Below are 12,144 nucleotides of genomic sequence, written 5' to 3'. Positions count from 1 at the left end.
ATTCTTGCTGGAATTTTGATTGGAATTGTGTAAAATCTAAAGATCAAGTTGGGGAGAATTGACATCTTAGTAATACTGCATTTTCTAACCCATGAACACAGCTATCTCTCTATTTAGATCTTTGATTTTTTTTTCATATATTTGAGAGAATGAGAGAGAGCATGAGTGGTGGGGGCAAGGGGCAGAGGGAGAGGGAGAAGCAGGCTCCTCTCTGAGCAGGGAGCCTGAGGTAGGGCTCAATCCCAGGACTCTGGGATCATGACCCGAGCCAAAGGCAGATGCTTCACCGACTGAGCCACCCAGGCATCCCTCTTTGATTTTTTTCATCAGTGATTTGTAGTTTTTCTTGTACATATCAGAAGGATATTTTGTTTAAATTTATATCTAAGTACTTCATTTTCTCTGGTGTTATTGTAAACTTTATCCTTTTTTTTAAAGATTTTATTTATTCATGAGAGACAGAGAGAGAGAGAGAGAGAGAGGTAGAGGCACAGGCAGAGGGAGAAGCAGGCTCCATGCAGGGAGCCCGACGTGGGACTCGATCCCGGGTCTCCAGGATCACACCCTGGGCTGAAGGCGGTGCTAAACCGCTGAGCCACCTGGGCTCCCCAACCTTATCCTTTTTAAAAAATTTTAAATTTTTATTTATTTTTAAAGTAATCTCTACACCCAATATGGGGCTCAAACTCACAATCCCGAGATCCAGAGTTTCGTGCTCTACTGACGGAGCCAGCCAGATGCCCCAAATCTTATTTCCTTTTAAATGAGAAAAATAATCTCAGAGTAGATCTGCAAACTCACTGAGACCTGTTCTGATACAAACTCAGGCTGAAATTCCATTTATCTCCTGACCCCATGCTCTAAGCCCCCAGTCTGACCTCTGTCTTATGGTGAGTGTTCTGGCTCTCCTTTTCTAGTTAACAAGAGTTTTGGTCAATAGCTGTAGGACCTTTTGGAGAAGGCCATAAAGAAACTTTGCAATATGTATTTGTGGCAATGTCCAGGTGATGCATTGTCTCTTGGCTCAGAGATTTCTAGGTAAACTGGTCTGGAATTACAATAGGTCTTGGAAGGGACGCCTGGGTGGCTCAGCGGTTGAGCATCTTCCTTTGACTCAGGTCATGATCCCGGGGTCTGGGATCGAGTCCCACATCGGGCTCCCCACAGGGAGCCTGCTTCTCCCTCTGCCTATGTCTCTGCCTCTCTCTCTGTGTGTCTCATGAATATAAAATCTTTTAAAAAAAACAGGTCTGGGAAGTGGGTAAGAGGCAATACCACTTCATCATAGTGACAGCAATTACAGTTAGATGTGCAGAGGCCTACAATTCTTTTAAAAAAAATACACAGATTTATATTTAGTAACAGTCTTCTGCCCAAATATTCTAAGCCATTGCCAATGATTCCTAATTATCAAACATTCTGATTAATACCTTGGACTTGGGACCCCTGGGTGGCGCAGCGGTTTAGTGCCTGCCTTTGGCCCAGGGCGCAATCCTGGAGACCCAGGATCGAATCCCACGTTGGGCTCCCGGTGCATGGAGCCTGCTTCTCCCTCTGCCTGTGTTTCTGCCTCTCTCTGTGTGTGTGTGTGTGTGTGACTATCATAAATAAAGTAAAAATTAAAAAAAATACCTTGGACTTGTTTTTTATTACAGCAACTGGGCTTTGTTGGAAACATAAATAAATAGATAAATCTTAAATCCCTTTGATATTATAATATCTGCTCTGCAAACTCCCAATTCAGAATCAGTCCCACAATCTGCCTTCTCTGACCTTTTACCCAAATAGATGAGTGTCCATATCTTGTAAATGGGTGCAGTTTGACATCATGAATATATGGTTCCAGTATCAGATAGGTTCTCGCCACAGCTAGCCAATCCTTCTGAGTGTTTAGGTCGGGAACCCTCCTGTTTACCCTGGGACAATTTAGAGCCTTCACCACTTTCCCCCTTCCTCTCTGCCTGCAAGCCACCTCTCAGCAGATATTTTTCTTCCCAAAGCACCAAGGACATAGGGGCACCCTTAGTTGCATCTGTTCCCAACCTTCTCTCCTTCCAGTCTCAGAGGAAGAGGTGGCCCTCTTTCTGCTCAAGGCTGATCTCATACCTTAGTCAGTCAGCTACTGTATATTGAGTAGCTAGATTTTGCACGAGGAGCTGGGAGATAGTGGAGAACAAAGAAGCTCATGTTCTGGCGGCAGAGGTGCCCGACAGACAAGTGAACCAGAAATAGATCAGTTCAAATAGTGTGATGTGATAGAGAATGGCGGGTGGTCGGGGATGGGCTCTCAGAATGGCGGGTGGTCGGGGATGGGATCGTGCCCGTCAGACCTGAAGGATGAGAATGAGTTGGCCGGGTAAAGAAGGAAGAAGCAACCCAGATGAGGCCAGTAGGAAATCCGAAGGCTCTGCGGAGGGAGAGGCTGAGCATGTTGGAGGAATGGAAAGAAGGCCGCTGTGACTTGATTGTACTGAGGGAGAGAAAGAACAAGCAGCAAAAAGTGAGGTCAGAGGAGGGAGCAGGTTCCATTGGACCTTAAAGGCACAATGGGAAATTATTGAAGACTTTTAGGCAGAGGACTAACATGATTTACACTTTAAAATGATTCAGCTGCCACCCAGGGAAGGCTTGTCATTGGGAGGCCAGAATGGAAGCAGGGAGACCAGTCAGACTACTGTCATAGCCCGGGCAAGAGATGAGAGTGGCTGAACTAGGGCAGGAAAGGAAGAGTTGGAGAAAGTGAATGGAGATGTGTTTGGGAGGTTTTGTTACTAGATCGAGCTGATGGATTGGATGTGGGAAGCGATGGGAAGAGGGAAATCAACTTGATTTGTGGCTAGAATAATGGGGAGGAATTGAAGTAACATTTACTGAGATGGGGAGAAAATTTTCAGGGGAAAGCCAAGCACATGGTTTGGATATGTTATGTTTGAAATGCCTACTGGCTATCAGAGTGGAGATGTCAAGTAGGCAGTTGACTATGTAGTCTGTAGCTAAACTGGGGAGGTCTACCTAGAGATATAAATTTGGAAGGTTTTGGCAGATAGCTGTTATTCAAGGGTTTTTTTTTTAAGATTTTATTTATTTATTCATGAGAGGCAGAGATGTAGGCAGAGGGAGAAGTAGGCTCCCTGTGGGGAGCCCGATATGGGACTCGATCCCAGGACCACAACTTGAGCCGAAGGCAGACACCCAACCACTGAGCCACCCAGGCATCCCAATAGATGTTACTCAAAGCCACAAGCCAGGATGAGATTCCCAAAGACGTTAGGTGTAAATGGCAAAGAGAATGGGTGCAAGGACTGAATCCTGGGGCATTCCCAACATTTAATGGTTAAGAGATGAGGAGAAATTAGTGAAGAAGACTGAATAGAAATGGCTAGTAAGGCTGGAGGGAAATGGAACTATCCTGAAAGCTAAGAGAAGTGGGTGTTTTATATCAGCCAGGGGCCAGTTAGAAAAATTCACATTCAGAATTTTAAATAGAAAGAACTTAAGGAATTGGTTACTCAGGCAAGAGCTATTCTTCTCAGGAAGCACTGGCAAGCCAAGGTGGGGATGATGAATTAACCCAGAAATTTAGCAACAGCAGGAAGCTGCTTCGCCTGTACAGGAGGTAAAAGTAGAAGGTGGTGTTACTCAAATCTAGGATCAGGGACCACCCAGCAGAAGCAGGAAGGCTGGCCCAGGAAAAGCTTGGTCTGTGGAGGGAGGGCCTATCCAGGGGGAGCCACAGAAGAGATACAATCACTGTTAGAGATGACCCTCAATACAGAGGGAAAGGGAGGGGAGTTCCCTGGCTTCTCCCCCTTCTCCTGCTCTCCAGTCTTTAGCCAGTAATTCCCATTGGCCAAACCTGTCAGGAAGTCAGAGAGGAAGAGAGCCTGGGAAATGCAGTTGTCTATACTACACAACAGAGCTGAGGGAGGGAGGAATGGCTCCAAGAGCAAATAGGCAAATGGCTAGCACGTGTAAGTAAGATGAGGACTTGGAATTGAGTGTTGCATTTACTGGAGATCATTGGTGACCTTGACAAGCAATTCAATAGAGTGGTGAGAGCAAAAGCCTGACAGGAGTGAGTTCAAGAGAAAACGGGAGGAGGGGAATTAGAGGCAGTGAATACAGATGACTTTGGGTTTTTTTTTTTTTTTTTTTTTTTTGGAGTTTTGCTGTAAAAGGAAAAGAGAAATGTGGTATGTGGAGTGGGAAATAAGATTGACAGTAGGTATTTTCAAGATAGAAGAAAAAACAGCATATTTGAATGCTGATGAGGAAAAAGCCAAGAGAGAAGTAAAAGTTGATAATGCAGGAGAGAGAATTATTGGAGTAATCTACCTGAGTAGACAGAAGAGGATAGGATCCAATGCGTAAGCGATACAATAATACGATTTGTAGAAAATCAGACACAGTAGCATCATCACTCAACTTTGGAAAAACACCTTAAAATTCATGTACTCTAACCTCCCACATGCAGGAATTCCCTGTGCAACACCCCCCCCCCCCATTGATCCAGCCTTTGCTTTAGAGTCTCCAGTCTTACAATTTCCCAAAGCAGCCATTTCCATTTTAAGGCAGATATAATTGTTAGGAAAACTTTCCTTTTCAAAGAAATCAAATGCAATTAATGCCTTATTCTGGATTGGGTCATACTTTGGATAAACCAACCATAAGGGCCCTTTTGGGGTCAATCAAAAAAATAAATATGTGGTATTAGATGAGAAGAAAATGTATTAAATGATGAAGATTGAGTGAAAAGAACAATTTGCAGAACAGTATATGGAGTGATCTTACTTGGTTTATTGTATATCTGTTCATGTGTGCATACACATGGGGAGGGGAAAGATCCGGAGGGACGTGCACTGAGATATTAACAGCAGTAACCTCTGGGTAATGAGAATGTGTCACTGAGTTCTAGCAGAACTTCGACAAACAGTTCTTAAACTGTTTCAGAGAATAGAAAAAGATCATTTTCCCCAATTCTTCATGTGAAAATAGGATAACCGATACCAAACCTGACAATGATAGCAGGAAAAAGAAATGTATGGACCACTCTCCCCTAAAATCAATCAATCCTGAATATAGATGTTCTAAAGTTATATTTTTAAAGATTTATTTATTTATTCATGAGAGACACAAACTGAGAGAAAGAGACAGAGACATAAGCAGAGGGAGAAGCAGGCTCCTCACAGGGAGCCTGATGCGGGACTCGATCCCGGAACCCGGGATCACGACCTGAGCCGAAGGCAGGTGCCCAACCCCTGAGCCACCCCAGCATCCCTAGATGTTCTAAAGTTCTAAATAAAATATTAACAAGTAGAATTTAGGTGAAATTCTAGAGGCATTTTCATTAATGTCAGGAATAATACTAGGATGCCTGCCATCATTGCTATTACTCAATATTATTCTGGAAGTTCTACCTTACTGAAATAAATACGAAAAATTGAGAGGTATAAATATGTAAAAGGAAGTGACAAAATGTTGTTTTAATTAGGTTTTTTTGAAAAAAAAATAATTAGGTTTTTTTGGACATTAGGAACAGATACTCAAGTTCTCTTAAATAATAGAGATTTATTGTAAGGATATACATGGGAGTAAGGGATTAGGAATAGAAGAAAATTCTTAATTAGGATCAAAGATATCTACAAAAAATTGTACAACAAGTATCATACCTGAAAGCTTGCCTCCTGAAATTGGAAATGAGACAAGGATTCCCTCTATTACCATTGTACTGGAAATCCTAGCCAGTGCAATAAAAGAAGAAAAAGAAATAAAAACATCAAAGATTAGAAAGGAAAAAATTCCATCATCATTTGTAAGAAACACAATTGTGTATAAAGAATATGCAAAATAATTGAAGAATAAACATTTAAATGATAAATAAATTTAGATAGGTGCTGGGCACATAGTCAATATGGAAAATCAATTGCATTTCTCTATATAAGCAACAAGCATTTGGAAACCTAAGATTAAAAAATTTAGTCATTATAGTAGCATAAAAAATACCTAGGGATAAATCTAGGAAAACATAGAAAATATAAAAGGTTATTGAGAAAAATTAAAACCTAAATAAATGGAGTGATATTGATGGGTTGGAAGACTTGATAGCTTTAAGATATCAATTCTCTAAAAAAAAAAAAAAGGTATCAATTCTCTGCAGACTGATTTATAGATTCAATGAGACCCCATTCAAAAATCCCAACAGTTGTGGGACACCTGGGTGGCTTAGTTAAGTGTCTGCCTTTGGCACAGCTCATGATCCCAGAGTCCCGGGATCAAGCCCCATGTCAGGCTTCCTGCTCAGCGGGCAATCTGTTTCTCCCTCTCTCTGCCTCTCCTCCTGCTTACTCTCTCTCAAATAAATAAAATCTTAAAAAAAGAAAACAACAGTTGTGTGTATGTGTGTGTGTGTGGCGGGGGGGAGACTTAACAAGGTAATTTAAATTCTATGGAAAAGGTCCAAAAATAGCCAAGGCATTCTTGAAGAAGTAGGTAGAAAGATGGTTGTACTAGATAGTGTCTTATTATGTAGTGAAAGTAATTGAAACAATGAAGATATTGGCCCAGTGATAGGCAAAATAGATCAATAGAACAGAATGGGGAGTCCAGAAACAGATCCATACAGTTATAACAAATATATAACAAAGGTGCCACTGCTCCTCCATGGGAAAAGAATTTTTTTTTTAAATTTTGCTAGGACAATTATCTAGCCACATGGCAAAAAGAAAACTTGACCACTACCTCATATCATCCATAAAAATCAATTCCAGATAAATCATAGATCTAAATGAGCAAGGTAAAATTAAAACTTCTAGAAAATGGGGTACCTGGCTGGCTCAGTTGGTAGAGCATGTAACTCTCGATCTCAGGGTCATGCATTCAAACCCCACATTGGGTGTAGAGTTTACTTTATTTATTTATTTTTTTAATTAATTAATTTATTTATGATAGTCACAGAGAGAGAGAGAGAGAGAGGCAGAGACATAGGCAGAGGGAGAAGCAGGCTCCATGCACCGGGAGCCCGACGTGGGATTCGATCCGGGGTCTCCAGGATCACGCCCTGGGCCAAAGGCAGGCGCTAAACCGCTGCGCCACCCAGGGATCCCTAGAGTTTACTTTAAAAAAAAAAAAAACTTCTTAAAAAAGTCTAGAAAATAATACAGTAAAATATTTTCATTACACAAAAAGCACTAACCATAAAAGATGTATACATTTGGCTGCATTAAAATTAAGAGCTTCCGTTCAACAAGAAAAACACCATTAAGAGAGTGTAAAAGCAAACCACAGAGTGGGTGAAGATACCTATAATATGGAAAAGTATAAATCTCATGTCCCAAATCTCTAGAGAACTACAAATCATCTTCTTAATGATCAAATCAAATCATCTTTTAAATCAAAGATTTGATTTAATTAAATCAAATCATCTTTTAACTTTGGACTCTTTGGGGGACAGTGCAGGCCAGGGGACTCAGACACAGACATCCCAGAGAGAGGGCAAGGACACTTACTCTTTTTGCTTCTGAAAGTAGAGCCGAGAGTGGAAGGGAAGTGGGAAAGCAGGGCTTGGAAAGAGATTTTGCTGTCTGAAGACCCCAACTGAAAGGGTTTTTTCTCTCGGACCAGAGGGAATAGGGGCCTCTAGCCCACCGTGCCCTCCATCACACTCTGAAAGGACAAGTGAGTGGAGTACTCTCTGGAGGTCGGATAGGCTGTGTAAACTTGAAAGGTTAATTCTTTTTTTTTTTTTTTAAGGCCAAAGTCTCATGCTCTACCGGTGGAGCCAGTCAGGCACCCCTAAAGGTCAGTTCTTAATCTCAGCTTGCTCCTGCGAGCCCAGCCCCAGTCTCCGACTGAGGAGTATAAGCTTCCAGGAAGCACCTGCCTGTCCTCCACCGTGGCTGGGGTTGGGGGTGGAGTAGGGAATCCAGTCATGCCTTTGGAATGGAGCTCCAGAGAGAGTGAGTTATTAATAGACTTTCCTGTGGGGCCTCCCCGCCCTCCCCCAGTGAGTCCCAGCAGGATTTGGAGGGCTTCCAAGCTATGGAACCAGTTGCCACAGCTCGTAGGCACCACACACAATCTCCACTACTGGTTTGTTCATTCTGACTCCCAGCTCCTACTCTGATCCCCCTCAACTCACTCGCCTCTGGCCACTGTGGTCTCCTCCCTGGTTCTCACACACACCAGGCACTTTCCTCCCTGAGGCCTTGGCATTTGCTGTTCCCCTGCCTGGAACACTCTTCCCTCAGGTATCTGGCATGGCCTGCTCCCTCACCAGCCCTAGGTCTTGACTTCAATGTCTTTTTTCCTCAGAGAAATCTCTCCTGTCCATTCTATCTAAAATGTCTTCACCTCCCTACACTTCCTAACCCCTCCTTCCTTGTTTCTATTTCCCCCTGAGGCCCCATATATTTTTGTTGCTCGTTTTTATTGTCTGGCACTTCCACTGTAATGTAAGTTAAGAGAGGGATTTCTGGGGGGGGGGGGGCACCGTTGTATCCCAGAACCTAGGAGAGGTCCTGGTAACATAGTTAATGCTCAGTAAACATTGGCTGAATGTGTGAATGGAATCAACATTTACTGAGTGCTGACTAGGTGCCAGCCCCGTGCTAGGCACCGCAGGTATGATGGAGAGAGACACAAGCCTATGTCTTGCTCTCAGGGAGCTCACTGTCTCTGCAAGGGGCGAGTGATGAAGAGACAGGGACCCCCTGTTCTGATACCCCGGACAGGAGTGAGGATGCTTGCTCGGCCCCCCGCGCTCCTCTCGCACCTGACGGGAGCCTCACTCACAGCTGTTTGGATTCCAGGCTTCGGAGTGGGAGCTGAACGGGTGGTCCCACACCTGCCGTGTGACTCCCTTGGTCCTGGGCCTGAGTAAAGGAGTCCCTACAACTTGCTGGCTGCTGCCCTGGGGCCTGGGCCCTCGGCCCACTCTGGGGCATGGCCACAGCCTCCCCACCCTGATGGAGGAATGCATCATGACAGCCCAGGATCACCCGTTGGTCGCCCTGGGGCCACTAAAATGTCAGCCCCTCAAGGGCAGGGATGGCTCACAGCTCCGTCTCTGGTCACTGGCCCAGTCCCTGATCACCCTGTCTGTGGAGCATGGTGGTGCAGAGCATGGGCGCTGCAGGCCGGACTGCCTGAGTTTGAATCCCACTCTGCCACCTACTAGCCGCATAACTTCAGGCAAGTCCCCTTATCTCCCTGGTGCCTTTGGTTCCCGTCCGTCAAGTGGAGACGATGGTAGCACCCATCTCGTCTGGCGTTAGGGGCGTTAAGCGAGTTCATATTTGTAAAGTGCTTAGAACAGGCGCCGGGTATCTGGTACGTGCTGGGTAACTAAACAAATGCCAGACACTACCTGTTGCTTCAGTGAATGAGCTGCAAATGTGGTTGCCCCCACTCGTCCTGAGTTCAAGGGGGAGTCTCGCCCGTCTTTGCCACAGAGCCAGCTCTTCGAGCTCTGGACCAGCTCATACCTACTGCAGTTCTGGGAGGGGAAGCCAAGCTGCAGCACCCCTCCTAGATGCCCTCAGAGCAAGTTTCTGTCTGGGGCCCCTTGTATCCTTTCTCCACTTCATTTCCAGTTCTGACCTGTGGCAGTGCTTGGGGTGCCCTTGGCATCACCCGTTTTCACTGGCTTTGCTGGGGAGTTCTATTTCCCTCCCTCTTGGCTTCTGCTGTTGGAGACAGTGCCCCAGTCTCTTTGTGGAAAATTATAGAGCTTTCTTATCTTCTCTGAGCCAGGGCTGAGCTAGCCCACTGGAAACCTCATCCCAGTGCGGCAGGAGCTGGCATAGACACGGTATGCTGGGGAAAATAGGACGGCACGAGGGTAGGGTTACAAGCCAGAGTATTTTGAACCTCAGCTGTGAGGGCAGCCCCAAAGCAGTGGACATCAGCTCTCCCAGGGGAAGCTAGGGGCACAATGAACCAAGTTGGGTCTGGGCCAAGCTGCTGCCTGGGAGTGGCCTAGCCTACAACAGAAGTTCTTAAACTGGGTTCCACGGGGTTCAGGTGGAGCTTCAGAGAGTCCCTGGACTCCCTGAAATCAAATATGTTTTGTGTGCATGTGAGAGGTGGGCATTTTTCTGTGAAGGAGATTCACTGATTTCACCAGAGGGTCCCATGAAGAAAGAACAGTCAGGAGTCACCAGTCTGATACTCAAAATGTGGGAGGCATAATAGCATACGGGAAACCCACAACCTTACCTTCAGCTTGCTAATGTTTATATGCCTGCTCTGTCACATAACCGCCTGTGATCTTGGGCAGCTCACTTTACCTCTTTGCATCAATGTCCTCATCGATACAGCGAGGATAACAGCAGGACCTACTTTATAGGGTTCCCGAGGGAAACAGACAAGGCAAAGCCCCTAGTAGCTTGTTTGGAACATGGTAAGGTAGGTATTATCATTGGCAATTCAGAAGATCACCTGTGTGTGTGTGTGTGTGTGTGTGTGTGTGTGTGTGTGTGTGTGTGTGTGTTTCTGAGGTTGGGGATGGGGAACAATAGTTGGCCCTCCCAGAATTCATGCCTAGTGGTCTGGCAGGCTGGTGGCAAGAGCTACCAGACAGTATTTGCTAAGACGGATCTGCCCCATAGAAGGCATAGGTAGCCCCATCTCTCCCCTAAGGCGGGGCTGGATGCAGGACTGACTCCCCTCCTATCTAGAATGATTTTTGGGCACACCAAGGTGATCCCTCCTAAATAGCTCCCCTACGGATCAGCCACTGTGTCCTAACGTTTCTCCGATCAGCGTCACTCATTGCTTGAGCCACAAAGGCTTTGTTAAAATGCAAGCTCAGTGGCGAACGTGTGCAGGGACACAGGGTGAGCCCCGTCACAAAGGTTGACTTTGTTCCTTGGATATTTCATTTTTTCCCTAGGAGCCATATTGCTACTGCTGGTTAGAAAAGTTGTTGCTACTCACTCACAGTTGCTCATCGGTGTCAAGCTGTCTTCCTGAGTGAGGCACAGTTGGCCGCCTTGCCCACACTGGAAGCCGAGGGAGTTCTCATTCTGCCCACACCACCCCCCTCATGCAGGGACCCTTTCTTTTCAGAACAGCACGGCACTGTTTTTGAACGTTCATCTATGTAATCCCTGCATGGATTTGTAAAGCCCATTTAATTGGGCAGCATACTTACCTTTTATCACTCTAGTACCTGTTGAGCCACCTATTCTAAGTTGGGTCACCATCGCCGTGGGCCTTCCTTTGTAGCTTGATAATTAGTTTTCCTTTGTCATTTTCTACATATTGTATTTGCCTAGTAATGAGGTTTAATCCTGACGCCTGTAGTTTTCATTCATCTGCTCAGAGACAAGTGTTTATTCATTGTCAGCTCAGAAATAGTTTTCTGATTGATTTTTTAGAACATGCAATATCCGCATAATTTTATTTGCCTATTAGCTAGATTATTGTCATGAACATAAGTAACTATTGTTATAACAGAAATAACGGTTATCTACCCAGATCCTTGGATCTGAGTCCTGTTTAGGAAATAGTTTAGGTAGGCTGGCTCAATTGGAAGAGCATGTAACTCTTGATCTCGGGGGTTGTAAGTGCGAGCCCCGCAATGGGTATAGATTACAACAAAAAAGAAACTTTTTTAAAAAAGGAAATAGTTGGGATGCCTGGGTGGCTCAGCGATTGGGCGTCTGCCTTTGGCTCAGGGAGTGATCCCCATCCAGGGATCGAGTCCCACATTGGGCTCCCTGCACGGAGCCTACTTCTCCCTCTGCCTGTGTCTCCGCCTCTCTATCTCTGTGTCTCTCATGAATAAATAAATAAAATCTTAAAAAAGGAAATAGTTTGGGTAAAAAGTTTGGGAATTTAGGAACACAGTGTCCTACAATGTTCTTCTCTAAATAATATACACGTTTCCTGCTACAAACTAATCCAAGGGAGAGAGGACAGATCCATGTGGCCAAGGATGAGGGACCTTGAAATCTGAATACTATTTGGGGCTGCCAAAATCCTTCGTGTTAACTAGGACACCAGCACCACTTGGCAATCCTGTTGTATGTCCCTGATCAGCAACTCTTCACTGTCACCGGCTGACCCACAGGCTCAACTGAAATGCAATAGCGCCCCCTTCCCCTCCGTAGCTGGCATTGGATGTGCTCTGGGGACCCCCTT

Source organism: Canis lupus, chromosome X (genome assembly GCF_011100685.1).
Source record: "Canis lupus familiaris isolate Mischka breed German Shepherd chromosome X, alternate assembly UU_Cfam_GSD_1.0, whole genome shotgun sequence".
NCBI lineage: Eukaryota > Metazoa > Chordata > Mammalia > Carnivora > Canidae > Canis > Canis lupus.
The sequence above is the reverse complement of the archived record's forward strand: the minus strand, read 5'-3'. Positions refer to the sequence as shown.